Source organism: Antechinus flavipes, chromosome 3, assembly GCF_016432865.1.
Source record: "Antechinus flavipes isolate AdamAnt ecotype Samford, QLD, Australia chromosome 3, AdamAnt_v2, whole genome shotgun sequence".
NCBI lineage: Eukaryota > Metazoa > Chordata > Mammalia > Dasyuromorphia > Dasyuridae > Antechinus > Antechinus flavipes.
Genome location: NC_067400.1, coordinates 399,421,030 through 399,446,329, shown reverse-complemented (window position 1 = coordinate 399,446,329; position 25,300 = coordinate 399,421,030).

Below are 25,300 nucleotides of genomic sequence, written 5' to 3'. Positions count from 1 at the left end.
ATTTCAGGCAGCCCAAGAATCTCATTCTAAATATCATCAGGCTGCTCAAGCTTTATATCTGAAATTTGGAATAACAAAAGCGGAAGCTAGGAGCATAATAAAAGCCTGTACAGCTTGCCTTTCTTTCCACACTCCTACTCTCCCTTCACAGAAACCCTTGTGGTTTGAGACACAATAAAATTTGGCAAATGGATGTGACCCATTATAAAACTTTTGGTCCCCTGTCTTTTATCCATGTTGTCTTAGACACCTTTTCAGCATTTACTTTTGCAATACCAGCAGCAGGGTAGTAACTGAATTCCTTATAAAAGCTTTTGCAATTATGGGTGTGCCATAAGAAATAAAAACAGATAATGGACCTGCATATACTTCTAAACATTTTGCACACTTTTGTGCACAGTATCAGATTTTACATACCACTGGCATACCTTTTAAATCCTTAAGGAAAGAAATAGTAGAAAGGAGAAACAGAGACATCAAGATGCTCCTCCAAAAAACAAAAGAAAGGGAGAGCCACAGGTAACCCTAGAGAACTTTTAAATTTAGCTCTTTATACTATTATTATTTTTTAAATTTTTGATAAAGATACACTACCTTCAGCAGACTGGTTTTATAATCTACCAGAAGAGCAGTGTCCAGTGTGAGCAGCTCCATTACTTTAGATAATTGCCATGTCATGTGGAGAGATTCAGAAAGTGATGCATGGAAGGGACCAGATAGGCAAAATGCTTGGGGCAGAGGGTTTGCTTGTATCTCTACAGATGGAGAAGGAATCAGATGGGTGCTAACAAGTCATATTCACCTTGTCCATCAGAGAGAGATGGAGAAGACCTTGAAACAAAGGAGAAGACCCAAGAAACATTGGGAGGTTCCATCACTGACCACTTCCACTACTGAAAGAGCATGGCAGTTATGGCAATTGACTCATGAACATAAAAAATTGTTGATGAGACTGCTGCAGGACTTCAAAACCAGCAAGAATCATTGGATTTCCTGAGACATCATGAAAGTTTTTCAGGACTTCTAGGAATCATTGGATTCCCTGATAAGTGAAACAGTGGACAATAGATTGGTATTGTAATATCCCTTGGTTGTTAAAGGAGTGTATATGTGATTGTTATTTATATACATTCATTCTATGATTTATGGACATGTATAATTCTTCATATTGATTCATGTTGTTTGTTACATCACTACTAACCTGTGTTATATTATTATGTGATTGTGTAATACCTCCCATGCTGATGCATTTATGTATACCTGTTTCAATCACCCTTCAGCCCAGAGGAAACCTGCTAACAATATCTGGTTTGACAACCAATTTCCTTTTGATATTTTCACCTCCCTTCCTGAGAAGTCCAGGAGGGCTTGACTACTTATTATTTTTTTTAAGAACATTTTATTGACAGAACCCATGCCAGGGTAATTTTTTACAACATTATCCCTTGCACTCACTTCTGTTCCAATTTTTCCCATCCCTCTCACCACCCCCTGCCCCAGATGGCAAGCAGTCCCATACATGTAAAATAGATTATATTATATCCTAGATACAATATATGTGTGCAGAACTGAACAGTTCTATTGTTGCACAGGGAGAATTGGATTCAGAAGGTATAAATAACCCGGGAAGAAACACAAAAATGCAAGCAATTTATATTCATTTCCTAGTGTTCTTTCTTTGGCTGTAGCTGTTTCTGTCCATCCTTGATCAATTGAAACTGAATTAGATCTCTTTATCGAAGAGATCCACTTCCATCAGAATACATCCTCAAATAGCATCGTTGTTGAGGTATATAATGATCACCTGGTTCTGCTCATTTCACTTAGCATCAGTTCATGTGAGTCTCACCAGTCCTCTTTGTATTCATCCTGCTGGTCATTTCTTACAGAACAATAATATTCCATAACATTCATATACCACAATTTACTCAACCATTCTCCAATTGATGGCATCCAATTGAGGGCTGCCACAAACATTTTGGCACATACAGGTCCCTTTCCCTTCTTTAGTATCTCTTTGGGGTATAAGCCCAGTAGAAACACTGCTGGATCAAAGGGTATGCACAATTTGATAACTTTTTGAGCATAGTTCCAAATCACTCTCCAGAATGACTGAATGTGTTCACAAATCCACCAACAATGTATCAGTGTCCCTGTTTTCTCACATCCCCTCCAACATTCCGCATAATCTTTCCCTGTCATTCTAGCCAATCTGACAGGTGTGTAGTGGTATCTCAGAGTTGTCTTAATTTGCATTTCTCTGATTAATAATGATTTGGAGCATATTTTCATATGGTTATAAATTGTTTTAATTTCTTTTTCTGAGAATTGTCTCTTCATATCCTTTGACCATTTATCAATTGAAGAATGGCTTGATTAATTATAAATTAGAGTCAATTGTCTATATATTTTGGAAATGAGGCCTTTATTAGAACCTTTGACTGTAAAAATGTTTTCCCAGTTTATTGTTTCCCTTCTAATCTTGTCTGCATTAGTTTTATTTGTACAAAAACTTTTCAATTTGATATAATCAAAATTTTCTATTTTGTGGTCAATAGTGATCTCTAGTTCTTCTTTGGTCATAAATTCCTTCCTCTTACACAGGTCTGAGAGGTAAACTATCCTATGTTTTTCCAATTTATTTATAATCTCATTCTTTATGCCCACGTCATGAACCCATTTTGACCTTATCTTGGTGTACGGTGTTAAGTGTGGGTCAATGCCTAGTTTCTGCCATACTAATTTCCAATTTTCCCAGCAATTTTTGTCAAATAATGCATTCTTATCCCAAAAACAGGGGTCTTTGGGTTTGTCAAACACTAGATTATTAAAGTTATTGGCTGTGTTGTCCTTTGAATCTAACCTATTCCATTGATCAACTAGTCTATTTCTTAGCCAATACCAGATGGTTTTAGTAACTGCTGCTTTATAATATAATTTTAGGTCTGGTACAGCTAGGCCGCCTTCATTTGATTTTTTCTTTCATTAATTCCCTTGAAATTCTTGATCTTTTGTTTTTCCATATGAACTTTGTTGTTATTTTTTCTAGGTCATCAAAATAGTTTTTTGGGAGTCTGATTGGTATAGCACTAAATAAATAGATTAGTTTAGGTAGTATTGTCATCTTTATTATATCTGTTTGCCCAATCCAAGAGCATTTAATATTTTTGCAGTTGGTTAGATCAGACTTAATTTGTGTGGATAGTGTTTTGTAGTTTTGCTCATAAAGTTTCTGATTTTCCCTTTGCAGGTAGATTCCTAAATATTTTATACAATCAATAGTTACTTTAAATGGAATTTCTCTTTGTAAATCTAACTGTTGGGTTTTGTTAGTGACATATAATAATGCTGATGACTTATGTGGGTTTATTTTCTATCCTGCAACTTTGCTAAAGGTGTGGATTGTTTCTAATAACTTTTTTTAATAGAATCTCTGGGGTTCCCTAAGTATACCATCATATCATCAGCAAAGAGTGATAATTTGGTTTCCTCGTTGCTTATTTTTATTCCTTTAATCTCTTTCTCAACTCTTATTGCCAAAGCTAGCATTTCTAATACCATATTAAATAATAACGGTAATAGTGGGCAACCTTGTTTCACTCCTGATCTTATTGGGAATGATTTCAGTTTGTCCCCATTACATATGATGCTTACTGCTGGTTTTAAATAGATGCTACTGATTATTTTAAAGAAAAGTTCATTTATTCCTATACTCATAAGAGTTTTTAGTAAGAATGGATGTTGGATTTTATCAAATGCTTTTTCTGCATCTATTGAGATGATCATATGTTTTTTGTTAATTTGATTATTAATATGGCCAATTATACTGATAGTTCTCCTAATATTGAACCAGCCCTGCATTCCTAGTATAAATCCTACTTGATCATGGTGTATTATCCTGGGGATGATTTTCTGTAGTCTTTTTACTAATATCTTATTTAAAATTTTAGCATCAAAATTCATTAGATTGGTCTATAATATTCTTTCTCTGTTTTCATTCTACCTGGTTTAGGTATCAGTACCATGTCTGTGTCATAAAAAGAATTTGGTAGGACTCCTTCATTCCCTATTTTTTCAAATAGTTTATAAAGCACTGGGGCTAATTGTTCTTTGAATGTTTGGTAGAATTCACATGTAAATCCATCTGGTCCCGGGGATTTTTTTTAGGGAGTTGATTAATAGCTTGTTCTATTTCTTTTTCTGAAATGGGACTATTTAAGCAATTTACTTCCTCCTCTGATAATCTGGGAAGTCTATATTTTTGAGGTAGTCATCCATTTCATTTAGGTTATCAAATTTATTGGCATAAAGTTGGGCAAAATAACCCCTTATTATTTCTTTAATTTCCTCTTCATTGGTGGAAAGTTCTGCCTTTTCATTTTTAAGACTACTAATTTGATTTCCCTCTCTCCTTTTTCTAATCATATTTACCAAAGGTTTATCAATTTTATTGGTTTTTTCATAAAATCAACTCTTAGTTTTATTTATTAGTTCAAGTTTTTTTTTACTTTCTATATTATTAATTTCTCCTTTTAATTTTAGAACTTCAAGTTTAGTAATTGATTGGGGGTTTTTAATTTGGTCTTTTTTCTAACTTTTTAAGTTCCAGGCCCAATTCATTGATCTCCTCTTTCTCTATTTTATTCAAGTAAGCCTTTAAGGATATAAAAATTCCCCTTATTACCACTTTGGCTGTATCCCATAAATTTTGGTATGATGTCTCACAGTTGTCATTATCTTGGGTGATATTATTAATTGTGTCTATAATTTGCTGTTTCACCCAGTCATTCTTTAAGATGAGATTATTTAGTTTCAATTACTTTTTGGTCTATTTACACCTAACTTTTTGTTGAATATAGTTTTTATTGCATTGTGATCTGAAAAGAAAGCATTTACTATTTCTGCCTCCTTGCATTTAATTTTGAGGTCTTTATGTCCTAATGTATGGTCAATTTTTGTGTAGGTTCCATGAATTGCTGAGAAGAAAGTGTACTCCTTTCTGTCTCCATTTAGTTTTCTCCAGAGATCTATCATATCTAACTTTTCTAATATTCTATTTATCTCTTTAACTTCTTTCTTCTTTATTTTGTGGTTTGATTTATCTGAGAGTGCAAGGTTGAGATCTCCCCCTATTATAGTTTTGCTGTCTATTTCTTCTAGCAACTCTCTTAACTTCTCCTTTAGGAAGTTAGATGCTATACCACTTGGTGCATATATGTTTAATACTGATATTGCTTCGTTGTCTATAGTACCCTTTAGCAAGATATAGTTTCCTTCCTTATCTCTTTTAATTAGATCAATTTTTGCTTTTGCTTGATCTGAGATAAGGATGGCTACCCCTGCTTTTTTTACTTCACCTGAAGCATAATAGATTCTGCTCCAGCCTTTTACCTTTACTCTGTATGTATCTCCCTGTTTTAAATGTGTTTCCTGTAAACAACAGATTGTAGGGTTCTGACTTTTGATCCAGTCTGCTATCCACCTCCTCTTTATGGGAGAGTTCATCCCATTCACATTTATGGTTAAAATTACTAATTCTGTATTTTCTGCCATCCTAATATCCCCAGATTATATTTTTCTTTTTCTTGCCCTCCTTCCCTTCTTCCCTAGTATTAAACTTATTGGTCCCACTTGTGTCATGCAGCTCTCCCTCTTTATTATCCCTCCCTCCTCCCTTTGAATCCCTTCCCCTTTCTTGTACCCTTCCCTTATTATTCCTTTTCCTTTTCCCTTTTCCTCTCCCGCTTTTTAATGAAGTGAGAGAAGATTCTCTGTAAAACAAATATGTCAATTATTTCCTTTTTGAACCAACTCTGATGAAAGTAGGATTCACCCTATGTTCCTCCCCCTCTCTAAGTTCCCTCAGATAGGCTAAGTTTCCTTTGCCTCATCATCACATGTAGTTTCCCTCTTTTTATCTCCCCTTTTCCTTTTTTGGACACTATCCTCTTTCCATTTCTACTTCCCTTTTTTATGTTATATCGGTAAAATCAAATTATACATATGGTTTTTATATATATCCATAACAGAAATACAGTTCTCAAGAGTTCCTTTTACCTTTTTCTACTTCTCTTGAGTCTTTTTGTTGGAGATCAAAAAAAATTTTTAAGTCTGTTTTTTTCCTTAGAAACAAAATGAATTCCTCTATTTCATTAAATGCCCATTTTCTTCCATGGAAAAAAAAAGGCTCAGCTTAGCTGGGTAGTTTATTCTTGGCTGCAGTCCAAGCTCTTTTGCCTTTCAGAATATCTGATTCCAGGCCCTTCGATCCTTTAATGTTGAGGCAGCCAGATCTTCCATGACCCTTATTGTGGCATGTTGGTATTTGAACCTATTTTTCCTGGATGCTTGTAAAATTTTTTCTTTAGTCTGAAAATTCTGAAGTTTGGACACAATATTCCTTGGGGTCTTTATTTTAGGGTCTTTTTCAGAAGCTGTTCGATGAATTCTTTCAACATCTATTTTACCTTCCGGTTCTATTACTTCTGGGCAGTTCTCTTTGATGATTTCCTGTAAAATAGTATCTAGCCTCTTTTTTTTCATCATAATTTTTGGGTAGTTCAATGATCCTCAGGTTATCTCTCCTAAATCTATTCTCCAGGTCTGTTGTTTTTCCAAGTAAATATTTGACATTTTTTTTTTTTTGATTTTGCTTGACTGATTCTTGATGTCTCAATGATGTCTCAGTTCTGATTTTTAATAAGTTATTTTCTTCATTAGCTTTTTTTTTAAACTTCTTTTTGTATATGTCCAATTGAGTTGTTTTGCTCTATGGAATTTTTTTTCCATTTCACTAATTTTTTTTTTTTTTAGTGAGTTATTTTCTTTTTTCCAATTCACAAATTCTGTTTCCCTGTACTTCTTGGGAGTTTTTTTTACCTTTTCCAATTCACATTTCAGGAAGTTATTTTCTTTTTCTACTTTTCTAAAATTCTATTTACCTCCCTAACTTCTTTCTTATTTATTTTGTGATGCAATTTATCTACTTCTGAGGGAGTAAGATTGAGATCCCCCACTGGTATAGTTTTGCTGTCTAGTTCTTTTTGCAACTGTCTTAACTTCTCTTCTCAGAATTTGGATGCTGTACTAGTTGGTGCATATATGTTTAGTATTGATATTGCTTCATTATTCCTTTAGAAAGATATATTTTCCTTTCTTAGCTCTTTGAATTAGATCTATTTTTTGCATTTGTTTGATCTGAGATCAGGATCACTCCCCCTTCCTTTTTTTTAACTTCACCCAAAAGATAGTAGATTTTGCTCTAGCCTGCTATCTTTACTCAGTATGTATCACTCTGCTTTAAATTTGTTTCTTGTGAAGAATATATTGTAAGATTCTGGCTTTTAATTTGGTCTGCTACACACTTCTGTTTTATAGGAAAGTTCATCCTATTCACATTCACAGTTAAAATGACTGATTCTTTATGTTTTTCTCTTTACTTTCCCCTTTTCTTCCTCCCCAGAATTTTGTTTTGGACAACCACTTCCCTCAAACAACCCTCTCTCTTTACAGCTCCTTATACTTTCTTATATTTTTCCCCTACTACTTCAGTTTTCACTTTTATTAGCCTCCTCCTTTCCTTTCCCCTTTCCTCTCCCATTGCCTTATAGAATGGGACAAGATTCTCTGTGAAGCTAAATATGTCCAATATTCTCTCTTTGACCCAAATCTGATGAGAGTAAGATTTATACAATGTTCACCACTCTCCTTTTTTCCCCTTAATTATAATAGGTCTTCTTTGCCTCTTCATGAGATATAATTTCCCTCATTTTACCTCCAATTTTCTCTTTTTTTTCAGTACAATCCCTTTTTCACCTTGTTTCTTTTTATACAATCAAGACAAAATCAAATTATATTGCATCCTCTAAGTATACCCATAAGAGAGATATAGTTCTCAAGAGTTCTTTTCTTTTTACCTTTTAATGCTTCTTTTGAGTTCTGTATTTGGATATCAATTTTTTTTTTTAGCTCTGGTCTTTTCATGATATATAAATGAAATTCACCCATATTGATGAAGGTCCATCTTGTTCCCTGAAAGATAATGCACATTTTACATGGATAATTGACTCTTGGCTGCAATCCAAGTTCTTTTGCCTTTCAGAATATCAAATTCCAGGCCCTTTGATCCTTTAAGGTAGAAGCTGCTAGGTCTTGCATAATGCTGATTGTGGCTTCTAAATATTTGAATTGTTTCTTTCTGGCTACTGGCAATATTTTTTCTTTGATCTGATAATTTTGACATTCAGTCACAATATTCTTTGGAGTTTCCATTTTGAGGTCTCTTTCAGAAGGTGATCAGTGAATTCTTTTAATGGCTATATTACCTTTTGATTTTAAGACATCAGAACAGTTTTCCTTGATGATTTCTTGAAAGATGATACCTCGGCTCTTTTTTTTTTCATCATGGTTTTCAGGAAGTCCAGTACTCCTTAGAATGTCTGTCCTAGATCTATTTTCCAGGTCAGTTGTTTTACATTTTCTTCTGTTTTTTCATTTGTTTGATTTTGTTTGACTGATTCTTGATGTGTCATTGAGTCATTCATTTTCATTTGTTCAATTCTAATTTTTAGTGAATAATTTTCTTCAGTTATGTTTTTTAGCTCCTTTTGAATTTGGCCAATTGGATTTTTAATGAGTTGCTTTCTTTTTCCATTTTCTCAAATCTATTTTGTAAGGAATTATATGCTTTTTCCATGTCACTAAATCTATTTTGTAAGGAGTTTTTTTCAGATAATTTGTTAGTTTCTCTTTCCAAATTCTCCTGAAATGTTTTCATTTCCTTTTTTCATTTTTCTTCTAATTCTCTTTTAATATCCTATTTGAATTCTTTCAAGAGAGCCTTGAAGGATGGGAACCAACGCATATCATTCTTTGAGACTACATCTGGAAATGATCTGCTTTTAGTGTCTTCAGGGTTTGAGTTCTGTTCTTCTCTTCATAAAACTATCAATGATCAGAGTTCTTTTTGTTCATTTTTTTAAAGTTTGAGTTCTGCTTTTAGGCAAAAGAGAGATTGTCAAAGCTTCCTCTATAAGTATCAGTGGCTGCATTGTGTCAGACTGACTAACTTCTGATGCTGGGTGGGCATGGCCAAGTCCTATGTTATTCTGGGGTTCAGGGGCTCACTATTTGCCTTTTCTAGTTGTGTTGCATGTCTCCCAGCTAATGTGCTGATCTACTGGCTTACAAACAGGACAGAGTAACCAATGCTGCTGAGGAATCCTCCTGGTAGACTCCCTGGAGCACAGACCCCACATTGCCCTGGGTCTCTGCGCTGTGCCTGCATTCAGCTGTCTCCCTCCATGCACAATTGAAACAGACCTTTTCTGAAATTCTTCCAAAATATCTTTTGCTGTAAAATTGTTACACTCCAAGTATTTGTGAGTTCTGTCACTCCAAAACCAATGTTATATGAGTATAAAAGTAAGATAATATTTGTAAAGTACTTTTCAAACCTAGAAGAGCCACATAAATGCTAGCAGTAGCAGCTGCTAATACTACTAGTAGTAATAGTAGTAGGAGTAGTGGTGATGGTACTAATAGTGGTAGTACACTCTATCATTCCCATTTTCTAATAATCTTCACAGACCAAAAACTTTGGAATTATTTTTGTCCTTGTTCTTTTCTCCTGCATTCATTTATCTACCAAGTACTATCAATTCTACTTACTGGATGCTGCTTTTATCCTTCCCCACTTTCTATCTACAATGATCATCATCACTTTCCTCGATTTTTATAATAACCTCCTAATTGGTCTCCATACATTCATTTTTATTGTTTCCATGATATATTTCAAAAAAAATCTTTTAACACATACTCAGAAATTTTCAGGATAAAATATGAATACTTCATCCTAGAATTTAAAGCTTTCCAGTCTTTGGCACAAACTTATCTTTTCAGCTTTATTTCACTATATCTTTTATTTTCTTTCACTTATTTTTACTGTCAAACTAAACTATTAATTATTTCCAGATCTCATTCAATCTTCTCTGATCCCTGAATTGTTGAAGATTATCTCCAAATCCCAGAAGAGAGTTCTCTTTTTTTCTGACTGGTGCTCCATTGCTTTTTCCAAGATTCAGCTAAGGAACTGTCTTTATTTTGAAGCCTTCTCTGCTCCTCCCAGATGAAAGCAATATGTTATTCTTGAGGTGTTTGTGTTGCATTTTATCTAGAAATCTAAAAGTTTGGAAAGATGAAACCCATATTTAAGGTCCATTAATACTTTTCTACTGTGGAAACATGCTGTATTCTAAAGCACCAGAGTCTCATGGGACCTGGCCACATCCACCCAGTACAGGGAGTGACTCAGCGTGATTCCAGTGCAGTGGTTGCTACTTCCTGGCTTGGAAAGAGGAAGCTTGGAAAGCCTTCCTTGTCCTAAAAGCAGATGCCAACTTTTAAAAAATTAATAAAATGACAAAGCAAGCTCTAAATAGAGACAGCTTTTTAGGTTTTTTTCTTTCTTTCTAGATCTGTTTTTTTTTTTTGTGTGTGTATGTGTGCAGCAAGATAACTATATAAATGTGTGTGTGTGTGTGTGTGTGTATGTGTGTATTGGATTTAATATGTACCATGTACTTTAACATATTTAACATGTATTGGACTGCCTGCCATTTAGGAGAGGGGATGGAGAGAAGAAGGAGAAAAGTTGAAACAGAAGGTTTTGCAAATGTCAATATTGAAAAATTACCCATGCTTATATTTTGTAAATAAAAAATAATAATAAATTTTTTAAAAAAAGACAAAAAAGTAATACTATAATTTTTTTTTAAAAGTTAAGAGATAACACCTAAGGGGCATATTGAAGGAAAGTAGAGAGGGAATGTACTGATATTCTTATAGTGACTCTAATATTGGAAACATCTAGTATGTCAATTCAACTAAATTGAAAGACTCTGGGTCACTTCCAGAACAAAATGAGATATTATATTAAGACGTTTATCTGATATAAAGGTTTCTAAAATAAAACAGTCTTTTAGGTGTTCCAAATGCCTCATATTTTTCTCTAAAATGCAAAATCTGAATAGATTTTCATAACTTAGGTATGTGAGCTCTTTCCCATAGGCTCATTTGATAACAAATCTAAGCACTGTGGATGTTTGTTATAAAAGTGTAAAGTAAGGTTGTCAGTAGTGTATAGCAAAAGTATACTATAGTTATACAGCTTATCAAATGAAGGCATCCTTTGGTATCCAAAGAGATGACATCACAAAATTCTGTCACAAAATTTTGAGTATCATGACAAAAATAGGGCAAGAGAGAGCAACTCATTGAGTCAAGGAAAACGAATTAAAGCTTAAAAGTTATTTAGTGATAGCTCATATTTATATCATTCTCAAAGATTTGCAAAGCACTTTATTATAATCCTTATGAAATGTGTAATATAGTATTTGTTCCACTTTATTAATGAACAAATGAAAATTCCAAGAATTCATATGATTTTCTCTTAGTCACAGAGTTGGCAAATGGAATCGCTTTAAAATCAAGTAATCAAATCCCAAATGTGGCATTTATCCCATGACATCACACAGTGTCTCACAAATGTTCTCATGAAATAATTTCCCCTCCCTCCCCTCATATATTTTTCTGATGTTGGATTAATTTGATGTTTTCTTTCTTTTTTTTTTTTTTTCACATTTGTTTTTTTTTTTTTTTTATTTTTTTTTTATTTATTTATTTATTTATTTTTATTTTTTTTTTATTTTTTATTTAATAATTACATTATATTGACACTCATTTCTGTTCCGATTTTTTTTTCCCCTCCCTCCCTCCACCCCCTCCCCTAGATGGCAAGCAGTCCTTTATATGTTGGATATGTTGCAGTATATCCTAGATACAATATATGTTTGCAGAACCGAACAGTTCTCTTGTTGCGTAGGGAGAATTGGATTCAGAAGGTATAAATAATCCGGGAAGAAAAACAAAAATGCAGATAGTTCACATTCGTTTCCCAGTATTCTTTCTTTGGGTGTAGCTGCTTTTGTCCGTCATTTATCAATTGAAACTCAGGTCTCTTTGTCAAAGAAATCCACTTCCATCAAAATATGTCCTCATACAATATCGTTGTCGAAGTGTATAATGATCTCCTGGTTCTGCTCATTTCACTTAGCATCAGTTCATGTAGGTCTCTCCAAGCCTCTCTGTATTCATCCTGCTGGTCATTTCTTACAGAACAATAATATTCCATAACATTCATATACCACAATTTACCCAGCCATTCTCCAATTGATGGGCATCCATTCATTTTCCAGTTTCTAGCCACTACAAACAGGGCTGCTACAAACATTTTGGCACATACAGGTCCCTTTCCCTTCTTTAGTATTTCTTTGGGATATAAGCCCAATAGAAACACTGCTGGATCAAAGGATATGCACATTTTGATAATTTTTTGGCATAATTCCAGATTGCTCTCCAGAATGGTTGGATTCGTTCACAACTCCACCAACAATGCATTAGTGTCCCAGTTTTCCCGCATCCCCTCCAACATTCATCATTATTTTTTCCTGTCATCTTAGCCAATCTGACAGGTGTGTAGTGGTATCTCAGAGTTGTCTTAATTTGCATTTCTCTGATCAATAATGATTTGGAACACTCTTTCATATGAGTGGTAATAGTTTCAATCTCATCCTCTGAAAATTGTCTGTTCATATCCTTTGACCATTTATCAATTGGAGAATGGCTTGATTTCTTATAAATTTGAGTCAGTTCTCTATATATTTTGGAAATGAGGCCTTTATCAGAACCTTTAACTGTGAAAATGTTTTCCCAGTTTGTTGCTTCCCTTCTAATCTTGTTTGCATTAGTTTTATTTGTACAAAGGCTTTTTAATTTGATGTAATCGAAATTATCTATTCTGTGATCAGTAATGGTCTCTAGTTCATCTTTGGTCACAAATTTCTTTCTCCTCCACAAGTCTGAGAGATAAACTATTCTATGTTCCTCTAATTTATTTATAATCTCGTTCTTTATGCCTAGGTCATAGACCCATTTTGATCTTATCTTGGTATATGGTGTTAAGTGTGGGTCCATGCCTAATTTCTGCCATACTAATTTCCAATTATCCCAGCAGTTTTTATCAAATAATGAATTCTTTTCCCAGAAGTTAGGGGCTTTGGGTTTGTCAAACACTAGATTGCTATAATTGACTATTCTGTCTTGTGAGCCTAGCCTTTTCCACTGATCCACTAATCTATTTCTTAGCCAATACCAAATGGTTTTGGTGACTGCTGCTTTATAATATAATTTTAGATCAGGTACAGCTAGGCCACCTTCATTTGATTTTTTTTTCATTAGTTCCCTTGAGATTCTCGACTTTTTATTGTTCCATATGAATTTTGTTGTTATTTTTTCTAGATCAATAAAATATTTTCTTGGAAGTCTGATTGGTATAGCACTAAATAAATAGATTAGTTTAGGGAGTATTGTCATCTTTATTATGTTCGCTCGGCCAATCCAAGAGCACTTAATATTTTTCCAATTATTTAAGTCTGACTTTATTTGTGTGGAGACTTTTTTATAATTTTGCTCATATAATTCCTGACTTTCCTTTGGTAGATAGATTCCCAAATATTTTATGGTATCAACAGTTATTCTGAATGGAATTTCTCTTTGTATCTCTTGCTGTTGGGTTTTGTTGGTGATGTATAAAAATGCTGAGGATTTATGGGGATTTATTTTGTAGCCAGCTACTTTGCTAAAATTATGAATTATTTCCAATAGCTTTTTGGTAGAATCTCTGGGGTTCTCTAGGTATACCATCATATCATCTGCAAAGAGTGATAGTTTGGTTTCCTCATTGCCTACTCTAATTCCTTTTATATCTTTCTCGACTCTTATTGCCGAGGCTAGTGTTTCTAATACGATATTAAATAATAATGGTGATAGTGGGCAACCTTGCTTCACTCCAGATCTTACTGGAAAGGTTCCAGTTTTTCCCCATTGCATATGATGCTTACTGATGGTTTTAAATATATGCTCCTGACTATTTTAAGGAAAAGTCCATTTATTCCTATGCTCTCAAGTGTTTTTATTAGGAATGGATGTTGGATTTTATCAAATGCTTTTTCTGCATCTATTGAGATGATCATGTGGTTTTTGTTTGTTTGGTTATTGATATAGTCAATTATGCTAATAGTTTTCCTAATATTGAACCAGCCCTGCATTCCTGGTATAAATCCTACTTGGTCATAGTGTATTATCCTGGTGACAATTTTCTGTAATCTTTTTGCTAATATTTTATTTAAGATTTTAGCATCAATATTCATTAGGGAGATTGGTCTATAATTTTCTTTCTCTGTTTTCAGCCTACCTGGTTTAGGTATCAGTACCATATCTGTGTCATAAAAGGAGTTTGGTAGGACTCCTTCAATCCCTATTTTTTCAAATAGTTTATATAACATTGGAGTTAATTGTTCTTTAAATGTTTGGTAGAATTCACATGTAAATCCATCTGGTCCTGGGGATTTTTTCTTAGGGAGTTGATTGATAGTTTGTTCTATTTCTTTTTCTGAGATGGGACTGTTTAGGATATTTACTTCTTCCTCTGTTAGTTTGGGCAAGCTGTATTTTTGGAGGTATTTTTCTATTTCATTTAAGTTGTCGAATTTATTGGCATAAAGTTGGGCAAAGTAACTCCTAATTATTGCTCTAATTTCCTCTTCGTTAGTGGTGAGTTCTCCCTTTTCATTTTTAAGACTAACAATTTGATTTTCCTCTTTCCTTTTTTAATCAGATTTACTAAGGGTTTGTCTATTTTGTTGGTTTTTTCATAGAACCAACTCTTAGTTTTATTAATCAATTCAATAGTTTTTTTACTTTCAATTTTATTGATCTCACCTTTTACTTTTAGAATTTCAAGTTTAGTGTTTGACTGGGGGTTTTTAATTTGTTCCTTTTCTAGCATTTTTAATTGCAAACCCAATTCATTGACCTTCTCTTTCTCTATTTTATACAAATAGGCCTCTAGAGATATGAAATTTCCCCTTATTACCGCTTTGGCTGCATCCCATACATTTTGGTATGATGTCTCATTATTATCGTTTTCTTGGGTGAAGTTATTAATTATGTCTATGATTTGCTGTTTTACCCAATCATTCTTTAGTATGAGATTATTTAGTTTCCAATTATTTTTTGGTCTACTTCCCCCTGCTTTTTTGTTGAATGTAATTTTCATTGCATCGTGGTCTGAAAAGGATGCATTTACTATTTCTGCCTTACTACATTTGAGTTTGAGGTTTTTATGTCCTAATATATGGTCAATTTTTGTATAGGTTCCATGAACTGCTGAAAAGAAAGTGTATTCCTTTCTGTCTCCATTACATTTTCTCCAGAGATCTATCATATCTAGCTTTTCTAGTATTCTGTTTACCTCTTTGACTTCTTTCTTATTTATTTTCTGGTTTGATTTATCTAATTCTGAGAGTGCAAGGTTAAGATCTCCCACTATTATAGTTTTACTGTCTATTTCTTCTTGCAGCTCTCTTAGTTTCTCTTTTAAGAATTTAGATGCTACCCCACTTGGTGCATATATGTTTAATATAGATAGTGCTTCATTATCCATGCTACCCTTTAGCAAGATATAGTGTCCTTCCTTATCTCTTTTAATTAGGTCAATTTTTGCTTTAGCTTGATCTGAGATCAGGATGGCTACCCCTGCTTTTTTGACTTCACCTGAAGCATAGTAGATTTTGCTCCAACCTTTTACCTTTAACCTGCATGTATCTCCCCGCTTCAGGTGTGTTTCCTGTAAACAACATATTGTAGGATTCTGGCTTTTAATCCATTCTGCTAACCGCTTCCTCTTTATGGGGGAGTTTACCCCGTTCACATTTATGGTTAGAATGACCAATTCTGTATTACTTGCCATCTTGTTAACCCCGGTTTATGCTTTCCTCCCTTCTTTCCCCTTTCCCCCCTTCCAAGTATTAAGCTTGTGAGCACCCCTTGCTTCTCACAGCCCTCCCTTTTTAGTGTCCCTCCCCCCGCCTTAGAGTTCCTCCCCCTATCTTACCCCTTTCCCTCCCAGTTCCCGTATTCCCTTCCGCTTAGCTTATTCCTTCCCTTTCCACTTTTCCCTTCTCACTTTTCAATGAGATGGGAGAAGTTTCACCATAGATTGAATATGTCTTAAGATTTTTCACTTAAAGCCAATTCTGAAGGCAGTAAGATACCCACTATATTCATCCCCCTCCATTCTTTCTCTCAGATATAATAGGTTTCCTATGCCTCTTCATGAGATGTACTACCCCCACTTTACCCTTTTTCTGGTACAATGTCCTTTCCACATCAATTTCTAGAACAAGGTATACATGTATTCTTTATACATCTATATAGTCAAAATATAGTTCCCAAGATTAATCTTTACCTTTTTAGATTTCTCTTGAGTTCTATATTTGTAGATCAAACTTTTTGTTAAGTTCTGGTTTTTTCATCAGAAATAGATGAAATTCGCTTACTTCGTTGAATGTCCATCTTCTTCCCTGGAAAAAGATGCTCATTCTCGTTGGGTAAGTTATTTTTGGTTGCATACCAAGTTCCTTAGCCTTTCGGAATATCATATTCCAGGCCCTTCGATCTTTTAATGTGGATGCTGCCAGATCCTGGGTGATCCTTATTGTGGCTCCTTGATACTTGAATTGGGTTTTTCTAGCCGCTTGCAATATTTTTTCTTTCATCTGAGGGTTCTGGCATTTGGCCACTATATTCCTTGGTGTTTTGATTTTAGGATCCCTTTCAGTGGGTGATCGATGAATCCTTTCAATGTTTATTTTTTCCTCTGTTCCTATGACTTCTGGGCAGTTCTCTTTGATAATTTCCTGGAAGACAATGTCCAGGCTCTTTTTTTCATCATGCTTTTCTGGGAGTCCAATGATTCTCAGATTGTCTCTCCTGGATCTGTTTTCCAGGTCTGTTGTCTTCCCCAGAAGGTATTCCACATTTTTCTCCATTGTTTGATTTTTTTGGATTTGCTTGACTGATTCTTCTTGTCTCCTCGAGTCATTCAATTCCACTTGTTCAAGTCTGATTTTCAGTGAAGTATTCTCTTCACTCACTTTTTTAAAATCTTTCTCTAATTGTCCAATTGAGTTCTTTTGTTCTGTGGAATTTTTTTCCATTTCGCCAATTTTGTTTTTTAGAGAGCTGTTTTCTGTTTCCAGTTCACTAATCCTATTTTTCAAGGATTTTACTTCTTTATCCACTCTCTCTTTAACTTTCTCCAGACTCTTTTCCCATTTTTCTTCTAGCTCCCTTGTGAGAGCCTTTTTAATCACTTCTATGAGGTTCATCTGTGCTGAGGAACAGACAATCTCCTCCTTTGGGGAATCACCTGGGGACTGCCTGTTTTTAGTCTCCTCAGGATTTAGAGTCTGCTCTCTATCTGTGTAGAAGCTGTCAAGGGTTAAAGTCCTCTTCAGCTTCTTGCTCATTCTGTCTATTAATCAGAGACAAACTACCAAAGAAAAACAGAAAAAACTGGAGTCTTTCTGTGGGGGGGGGCTGGGTGTGTTATCGAGCTTCCTCTACAGACTGCAGGGGGCAGCAGTGAGGCACTAGCAGGACTGTGCTGCGCCTGCGCTCTGAGATCCCAGAGCGTGCTGAGTCACTGAGGGGGGGGAAGGGGGGGCGGCCAGGTCCTGAGAGACTCCAGCTGTTTGCGGTTGTGTTCTTCAACCCCGGTGTTTTTAGCTTCTCTGCTGGGCTGTTGACTTGCTGCAGGTTCCAAACCTGTAGCGAAGCTCTCCCCGCAGAGACGGCTACGATCACTCCCCACCCCCTCTCAGCTCTGCTCCCGTGCTCTCACTGCCGCTGCCCTCAGCCTGCGCCCGATCTAAAACCGCCCCAGCCCTCCAGTAAAGACAGACCTTTCTTGGCGGATCTCAAGGATGGCTTCTCTTGGTAACTATTTGTGGGTTTTTTTCAGTCAAGCATTGATTCAGAGGCTTGTAATGAAGTGGATAGTGAGAGAAAGCGCGGAGCTTATGCAACTGTGAGCCTCCTCTCCGCCATCTTAACCGGAAGTCCGATGTTTTTCAATGGATGTTAAGTAAGGAAAATATTGATCTTTCCTCACTTCTTTGGTCTCTGTTACTCAAGTGACAGTGAAGTGGAAATTCTAATTAAACTAATCAAAAGCCAGCTTGAGATGATGAATTTTTGTTGACAGAAAAATCAGTGAAGCTGCACCCAGAAGAACATGAATCATTGTCTAGTCACACTACTAGCTAAAGGAACAAACTTCATTGTCCTGATTTTATGCAAAACATCTCTTCAATGATAAATATTCCTCACTTGGTATCAGGAGATTTGTTATCTTTTGCCATCTATTTCTATGTCTTTTTAATGTCCAAGAAACTATTGCATTGTTTTTTTTTTTTAATGTTCAGCATTACTCTAAGTAAAACCATGATCCAAGAGTTCTGAAGAACTTATAACGGAAAATGCTATCCATTTCCAGAGAGAAAACTAATAAATTCTGAGTACATCTTGCTTGTCTTCTCAAGAGGTGAAAAAAGGGCAGGAGGGAGGTAGTAGATTTGGAACTAAAATTTTATATGTTTTAAAAATATATAATTGGTAAATTTTTAATGAAATTATATATATGCAATTTAAATATATAGACATATGAATACATCTGAGAAGATTTATGGATATGTATATTTTTGTATGTCTGTGTATATACATCATTCTTAGAATCACAAGATAACTGGACTTACATAATAAAAAAGTGATGTGATTTTTTTTAACTAATCAAGATTCAGGAATATGATTTATGGTAACAATAAAGTCTGGCAGAGCAGCTAACTGGCACAATGGATAGAATACCAGGTCTGAATTCAGGAAAGACTCATCTTTCAGAGTTCAAATCTGGCCTTAGACACTCACAGTGTAACCTTGGGCAAAACACTTAATCTTATTTGTTTCAGTTTTCTGATCTGTAAAATGAGCTAGAGAAAAAAAATGGCAGAAAATTCCAGTATCTTTGCCAGGAAAACCTTAGAAGAAGTAAAAATGAATCAGACATGACTGAAAACAACTAAACAACTACTTTCTGGGCTGAACTCATAAAGCATTTTACTGTGCCTTTGAGAAATCAGGTTGTGGCAATAATGTAAGAATGTCATTGCACTTTGAAAATATCACCTACATTACTGAAACCACAATTCTTTTAGCTATTAGCAATTATCGCCCTTCAGAATGCCATTAATATTAATTAGCAAGAGAAATAATAAAATTTTATCACTAGGGAAAATTGTTCCACTTGATACATTTTTGTGAACTGCTTTGCAAAGATACTGTAATGAGTCTAGTTTTATTTCAAAGCATATTGCCCAGATTATGGCATGCACATGGATGAGCAGTTTATTGAATTAATTCACAATGATAAGCCCTGCTTTGTGGTCAAATACTACAGTAAGACATTTCACTGAACCTGGAAGTAAACATGAGTTAGATGGCATTTGGGAAAAAACCAACAAATAAACAAAAACAACTGAGGTCTGCCTGCAACTACGGAATAGTATAGTGCATAATACTTCAGGTCAGAAGAGATTTAGTCTTAATACCTCCTTGAAATACTAACCATATGACAAAGACACTAAGGCTTAGAGTCTAAGATTCCTCACTAGTAAAAGGCATATCAAGATATCTGTACTATTTATCTCATAGGCTCATTAGGAGGGCTCAATGAAAACATGTATATACATTTCTCTGCCCTCGTATGTATGTATAATATTTCCCTATGTATATGTTTGTGTGTCTGTGAAATATGGGGTACTGAGTATATTGTGAGGTAGTCAAATATCTGTGTGTATATGTGTGTGCTTTGCAAATCTAAATGCCACAGCTGTTATAATTACTATTACTGCTGCCATTCATGTTAGCTTTAAAAAAAAAACAAACAATATTCTCCTGATGTTATAGGATACAAAATATAGAATATCAGCATTTCAGAAGAACCACAAATTCAGGCTGTGAATACATAGTGTTTATAAGAAAGTTGTATATTTATGAATTGTGGGAGAAATAGTATCAAAAGCATCTAGCCAAGGCTGTGTTATACAAATTGTTAAGTTTTCAGCATGTGCATTTATATCTGAGAAATTGTCAATCATTGCACATAAGGGCTTGATTTATTGTTTTGTTCATTGTCTAGAATAAGAAAGTTCAGATTAAGCTTAAAAGTTTGTGAATACATTATTTTCTGGATAGGCTAGTTGTTAAACATTTACCTGCATATCCCTATATTGCTCTTTAAAGATCAGGTGAGCTCAGTAGGAGTATAGAAGAAGGCTCAAAATGAAGAAATCCTCAGACTGAAGATCCAGTGAGTGGAAGTTAATGATAACTAACAACAGTACTAGTAGTATCAACAACAACAACTATAATAATAACTTTCCTTTATATAACACATTGAGGTTTGCACAGTACTTTAGATTCATTATTTCATTTGAACTTCGAAACATTCTTATAACTAGTCCATATATGACTAGAAAAGAATATTTGCCAATAATACAGGAAAAAAAAATTGCATGTGACCCAAGTCTTATAGCTCCTGATTTATTACTCACCAAAGCATGTGTTCTAGATTTATTTTCACTATTCAAGTTTCTCCAGATGAAACATACATTTCTATAACCTTTTTTTTCTCCCCTTTACCTCATTTCACAATCCCTTGATATTTTCTTCACCTTGTCAGTCTTTAATCTAGCTCCTGACTTAAAAAAGGCATTTCTGGAGGCAAGATCAATTCTTTTTGACAGAAGGTCCCAGATCCCACAACCTCCCATACCAGCTAGCAGATCACTCCCACTATCATTTTTCTATCTCTCAAGTCTTCAGATTTTATCTACTGTTTCATTTTGGTTGTTTATGAATATTCTCAAGTCTGTTAACCTGGAAAAAAAAACAACAATTAAATAACCCTCTATAAATCTCAATAGATCTTCCCAGACATGTAAGCTTTTATACTATATTTGCCCTTCTTTTGTTAAGCAAATATGCTTGTTGCCTCCACTTCCTCTTATGATTCATTTTTATACACTTTGCATTCTGAATTTGCAAGTCAAGTGCAATGACTCCCCAGAGCTGTCAGTAATCTCTTTTCAATTTTTTAAAAATTTATTTTAATAGATCCTTCACAATTAAATGTAAAAAAAACCACTTTTTTTTGGAGGATTCTGGGAAGATGGCAGATCATTTGCTAAATTTCAAGCTCTCCTGATTTCTCCCACAAAAAGAACAAATTTGAGCGTCAAAGTGAACACAGACGGTAAAAAATTAAGAAAATTTGGGGGCAGAACAGGCATCCTCCTGGTATAACCCAAGAAGATACGAAGTAAGACTCAAGGCAGGGTATTGATCTTTATGAAGTACAAACATCTCGGGCTAGCTCCACAGAAACATCAAGTAGGGAGCCCTAGGGCTAGCTGGATATGGCTGGAACCTCATCAGAAACTACAGAAATTTTCATCTCCTGGATTGTTTGTGGAGTCTGAGACTGAGTCTGGGAAGACTGAGGGAACCTTGACTGATTAGGTATGGCAAGCCCAGCTATACTGCAGAATCAAGGCCCTGCATGAGAAGAAATCATCAGCCACTGAATGCAAAGGCAGCTGGCAGAAACTGGTGACTATGACCACTTGCCGGAGGGGGAAGCTTTGGTGTGGTAATCCAGGTCAGAGGAGAGAACTGAAATGAAGCTAGAAGTAACTTTCCCCACCTCAGGATTAGAGATGCTTACACTATTACCTTTTATTTAAAAAAAAAAATGAACCAGGAAAGAAGAAAGATTCCAACCATAGAAACCTTCATTTTACTATGGGATATCAAGGTTCGTCTTCAGAAGAGGAAACTGAAGTTAAAAAAAAAAAAAAAAAAAAAAACCCTTCTACCCCAAAGAGTAACATGAAATGGCTCCTTACTCAGAGAGAATTTTGTGATAAAGATCTAGTAATGGTATTGCTGGGTCACAGTTTTAAAGTTCTTTGGGTATAGTTCCAATTGTTCTCCAGAATGATTGGACTAGGTCCACAACTCCAGTAAGAATACATAAGTGTCCCAGTTCTTCTACTTTCCCATCCAGCATTTGATCTTTTCCTTTTCTGTCATTTTGACTAATATGATAGTTATGAGATGGTATCTCAGAAGGTTTTAATGTGCAATTTAATTAGTAGTGACTTAGAGAATGTTTCATGAGACTATTGATAACTGATTTGTTTTGAAAGCTACCTTCTCTGATCATTTATCAACTGGGAAGTGGCTCTTATTTTTATAAATTTGGCTGAGTTTCTGTTATACTTGTTGAGAAATGGAATTTTTATCAGAGAAAACTTGGTATAAAAGTTTTTCCTAGTTTCTTGTTTTCCCTTCTAATTTTGGCTGCAATAGTTTCATTTTTGCCCAATTGTCTCTAAATTGACAATTTTAATGATGTTTATTCAGTCTGCATGCTTTTTAATGAGGTACTTAACCAACTTATTCTCTTGGACACTCTCTCCTGTTTGGGTTTACACAAAACTATTCTATACTGGTTCTTCTGCATGTCTGAATACTCATTAGTTTTCTTTGTAGTATCATCATTCATGTCATGTCTGCTAACTCACTAATTATGATTGTCTCCTAAGGCTCCATGCAAAGACTTCTCTTTTTTTCTCTATACTTTTAGAACTCTCAAATGATCTTATTTATGTACACACACACACACACACACACATAAACACATAACATATACACACATATACATATAAAGACACATATATACACATACATAGTCTCCCACGACCTATAGAACATCTATCTAAAAATGGGAATAGGTACATAAATATATAGTAGTTAAATTGTTTTAGTCATGTCTACCCCTTTGTGACCTTATGTGAGGTTTTTATGACAAAGATACTAGTTTGACATTTTACAAATGAGAAAATTGAGAGATATGTGACTTGCCCAAGGTCACACAGCTAGTGTATAAAGCCAGTTGTGAAATCAGGAAGATGAGTCTTCCTGATTATAGGCCCTGGCACTTTATCCAAGTATACAGACACACACACACACACACACACACACACTTCTATGTATACATGTTCATGTGCATATGTATATATGTGGGTATTCATGTGTGCAGAAATATATGCATATATTTATATATGTGTCTGTTTTGTATATATACACATATATAAATATATGTATATGTGTGTAGATATTTAATGTATACATACATGCACACATAGAGTGAATGATTATTTCTTATACATATGTACACACATACATATACACACACATAGGGAAAGATAATTGAGAGTATGTATATATATGTGCTGGACTGAGGCCTTCATTACCTCTCACCTAGACTATACCCAGAGATCCCTAATTAGTCATCCAATCTTAAGCCTCTCCTCACTGCAATTCAGCTTCCACTCAGCTGATAAAATGGCATTCCCAAAGTACAAATTTGATCATGTAGCTCCTTATTACACCTAAGATGAAATATATACTCCTCTGATTTATATGTAAAGCTCTTTATACACTTACTGTATCTAGCCTACTTATATAATGTTCTTTGCCATAGATTTTATGGTAAAAAACAACCTTCTTTCTATTCCTAACAGATAATATTCTATTTCTGTGTTTCACACCAACTATCCCCAAATTTATCTCTTGGAATATTTTTTTTTCCTTTAAGATGCAGCTCATCTACCATGTTCTGGGTACCACTTCTGTTCTTTCATATTTGGTCCTACTTCTTTGTAAGTGCCTCCCTCCCAGAAATTTACCTTTTATCTGTTTGCATATATATTGTATTTGTTTTGTATGTAAAAAAGATGTATCATATTTTGGCATTTAAAGCTCTTTAATTTCCATCTAATCTACTTACACATTAATTATTTCCATGTAGACTATAATCTTTTTGCATGTCCAGAAAACTGTATTATGTCTCATCACAAAAGAATATAAGTTTTTTTGAGAGCAGAGGCTATTTCTAGTTTGTCTTTATATTCCCAATGCATAGAAGAATGCTTGATTTATAAAAAGTGCTATATGCGTGTTAACTGATTAATTTTCAAAAATGTTTCAAAGAACATTTCTCTTTGGAAATCATGACTCCACATTCTGGAGAGCAATTTGGAACTATACTCAAAAAGTTATCAAACTGTACATATCCTTTGATTCAGCAGTGTTTTTACTGGACTTATATTCCAAAGAAATTGTAAAGAAGGGAAAGGGACTTGTATGTGCAAGAATGTTTGTGGCAAGTCTCTTTGTAGTGACCAGAAAGTGGAAACTGAGTGAATGTCCATCAATTGGAGAATGGCTGAATAAATTGTGGTATATGAATACTATGGAATATTATTGTTCGGTAAAAAATGACCAGCAGGATGACTTCAGAAAGGTCTGGAGAGACTTATATGTACTGATGCTGAGTGAAATGAGCAGGACCAGGAGATCATTATATACTTCAACAACAATACTATATGATGATCAATTCTGATGGACCTGGACATGTCCAGCAATTAGATCAACCAAATCAGTTCCATTAGAGCAGTAATGAATTGAACAAACCACACCCAGTGAAAGAACTCTGGGCGATGACTATGAACCACTATAAAGAATTTCCAATCCCTATATTTTTGTTGGCCTACATTTTTGATTTCCTTCACAGGCTAATTGTACACTATTTCAAAGTCTGATTCTTTTTGCACAGCAAAATAACTGTTTGGACATATATACTTATATTGTATTTAATTTATACTTTAACATATTTAACATGTATTGGTCAACCTGCCATCTGGGGGAGAGGATGGGGAGAAGGAGGGGAAAAATTGGAACAAAAGGTTTGTCAATTGTCAATGCTGTAAAATTACACATGCATATAACTTGTAAATAAAAAACTATTTAAAAAAAAGAAATCATGGCTACATTCCTCTGTCAAATCTTTTAAAGGTTCGTGCTCTCTTCAGTACAAATTGTTTTAAGAGAATTAACAATAGGAAGTTTGTGAGGCTGAATCTTATTGAATAAACACAATTGTTTTAAGAGAAATTTATTCAACAAAGAACAGTTAATATATGAACTTTGAGAAAAAATTTAGCCTAGCTCAACCCAAGCTGAAAAGCACTTATCCAGAAGCATATTTAATATGAGATACTATGCTAGTTCTTGAGATAAAAAGACAAACAAGAAAACGGGGGAGAAATCTTTCAGGAAATCTACATTTTACAAAGGATCATAATATATGAACAATATACAAAGAATAATAAGAGTAAAGAGAGGAAAAATCACAAACGATTAGGAGGGAAAAGAA